Raw genomic sequence first — 3,118 nt, 5'->3', positions numbered from 1 at the left:
CAGAGCTCCACCCCTATGAGCCTCACCCCCCACAGACCACCCCCTAGGTAGGTAGGTCACCATTACTTTCTGCTTTAGATTTTACTCCTTTATTCTCTTGTTAATTTCCTGCATTTTGTCCTTTCAGAGTCTGTCCTGTCCCCTTCTGCTGGACACAAAACGACCCACCACTAGGCCTCTGGCCAGCTTGTAACATTGAGGCAGGGATCTCAATCCCCACCTAGCTCCCCTGAAGAACCAAGTCCCAGCCCCCACACGCTATGTATGTAGGTGACCATTACTTTCTGCTTTAGATTTTAGTCTGTTTTATTCTCTTGTCAATTTCCTGGTCTTCCTCTCACGGCCTATCCTGTCCCTGGCTGCAGGCCACAGACAGACCCAGCACCAGGTCTCTGGCCAGCCAGTGATTCTGAGGCAGGAATATCACTGCCAACCTACCACTCAAGTAGACCCCAGCCCCAGGGCCACACCCTAGGTAGGTAGGTCACCATTACTTTCTGCTTTGTATTTTAAACTCCTTTATTCTCTTGTTAATTTCCTGATCTTCCTCCTCTCACAGCCTGTCCTGTCTCCCTCTGCAAGCCACAGACAGATATAGGGCCATGCCTATGGCCAGCCAGTGATTCTGAGGCAATGACCTCAGTGCCCACCTTCCTCTCCTTCAGAACCCAGCCCCAGCGCCCACCTGCTAGGTAGGCAGTTCACAATTACTTTCTTTTTTGAATTTTAAACTCCTTTATTCTCTTGTTAATTTCCTGCTTTTCCTCCTCTCATAGCCTGTCCTGTCCCTGGCTGCTGGCCATACACAGACTCAGAAGTCAGCCTCTGGCCAGTGAGTTATTCTGAAGCAGGGAACTCACTGCCCACCTACCTCTTCTGCAGACCCTAGCACCTGTACCCACCCACTAGGAAGGTAGGTCACCATTACTTTCTTCTTTGGATTTTAAGCTCCTTTATTCTCTTGTTTATTTCCTGCTCTTCCTCCTTTCACAGTCTGTCCTGTCTACACCTACAAACCACAGACAGTCCCTGAGACAGGTCTCTGGCCAGCCAGTGATTCTGAGGCCGGGACATCCTTACCCACATACCTCTCCTGAAGAAGCCATCACCAGAGCCCACCCGCTAGGTGGGTAGGTCACCATTTATTTCTGGTTTAGATTTTAGGCTATTTTATTATCTTCTTCATTTCCTTCTCTTCCTCCTCTCACAGCCTGTCCTGTCCCCGGATGCAGGCCACAGACAGACCCAGCGTCAGGCCTCTGGCCAGATAGTGATTCTGAGGCAGGGACATCACTTCCCACCTACATTTTTGCAGACCATAGCCCCAGCACCCACCCGCTTGGTAGGTAGCTCACCATTACTTTCTGCTTTGGATTTTAAGATAATTTATTCTTGTGTTAATTTCCTGCACTTCCTCCTCTCACAGCATGTCCTTTCCCAGGCTGCAGGCCACAGATTAACCCAGTGGCAGGCCTTAGGCCAGACAGAGATTTTGAGGCAGGGACCTCACAGCCACCTACCTCTCCTGCAGACCCCAGTCCCAGCGCCACCTGCTAGGTAGGTAGGTCACCATTACTTTCTGCTTGGATTTTTAAGCTCCTTTATTCTCTTTTTAATTTCCTCCTCTTCCTCCTCTCACAGCTTGGCTTATTCCCAGCTGCAAGCCACAGACAGTCCTAGCGTCAGGCCTCTGGCCAGCCAGTCATTCTGAGGCCAGTACATCAGTACCCACTTACCTCTCCAGAGTCCCCAGACCCAGCTCCCACCCCCTAGGTAGGTAGGTCACTGAAAGGCCACCGGCCACCTGGCACAGCAGGCTTTCTGTCCAGAGGATACGCGACCCCCAATCAACCACAAGAGTCGGTTCTTGATGCAAAATGCAAGAGGTTTTATTTTTCCAGCCGGCTGGGTTCCAAGCAAACACCTGACTCCGCTGGACCATGCAAGGACCCCGTTTCTAGAGTTATAGGTATTTTTATAGGCAGGAGAAGGTATGTGGAAGTTTAACGGGTAACTTTGTTCATAAGGGGAAGAGCAGCAGCTTTTGTGATACAGGTGCATGGGTTGTCTTTATAGTTTTTTTAGGTCCACATTCTGCTTGTTCAGTTCCTAGAGGTTTGCATAACTAAGTCTGTCTCGGGGCAGTTTATTACAAGGGCGTTTACCTGGCCATAGTACAAAAGCGAAAGGACAAAAGGTTAAATTTTTTACAGAACAGAAAAAAAGCCAGTTTAAATTTATTCTTACATTTCCCCATTTTGCGTTTTTGGGAGAAGTTTTAATCATAAAACTTATGGACCCACAAGGGCATTGGGATGATTTTCTGACTGTTGGAGAGTCTGATATTGTTGTCGGAGCATGAGTATTTGAACTGCGCTTACTCGCTCACGGACGAAAGTGACTAGGCGGTTTAAAATACAGGACCCGGAAGTTAAGATGAGAAGGAGTATAATTAGGGGACCCATCAAACTAGAGACAAGGGTGGTGAACCAGGGGAAGCGGCTATACCAACTTTCGAACCATCCCTGCTGGGCTTCTCAGTCTTGACGCCTTTTGTTTAGCCGTTCTCAAAGTTAGTCATGGAGTCTTTAATGACTTCTCAATGGTCTGCATAGAAACAGCATTGTTCATTTAAAGCAGCACATAGCCCCCCTTCTTTAAGGAATAGGAGGTCGAGTCCTCACCTGTTTTGTAATACTACTTCAGACAAGGAGGTTAGGGACTCTTGAAGTTTGGTTATTGAGTTTTCTATGGCCCGTAGATCTTCATCTATGGCTGCACACAGGCTTTCTGCATATTGGGGGGCCTGTATAAGCGCAGTTGTCCCGGTTCCAATGCCCACGGCCACTCTGAGGCTTAATAATACTGCCAGAGTGGTCAGCGAGACTGGGTCCCTCTTTTGTCTAAAATGTTTAAGGCCGAATTGGTTTTCAAAGGTGTCAGACGCGTAACAGATGACTCTGGGGAGTATCTGTACTAGAACACAGTAGTCAGAGTTGGGGTTGAACACCGAGGAAGAGACGCAAGGGGTCAGCCCAGTACTACAAGCCCACCAACTCCCAGGAGGGGGAACTAAGTATGTATCAGTGGAGTGGATGGTTGAAATAGTCTTATTACA

The sequence above is a fragment of the Tupaia chinensis genome, unplaced genomic scaffold (genome assembly GCF_000334495.1).
Source record: "Tupaia chinensis unplaced genomic scaffold, TupChi_1.0 Scaffold140934_1, whole genome shotgun sequence".
NCBI lineage: Eukaryota > Metazoa > Chordata > Mammalia > Scandentia > Tupaiidae > Tupaia > Tupaia belangeri.
The sequence above is the reverse complement of the archived record's forward strand: the minus strand, read 5'-3'. Positions refer to the sequence as shown.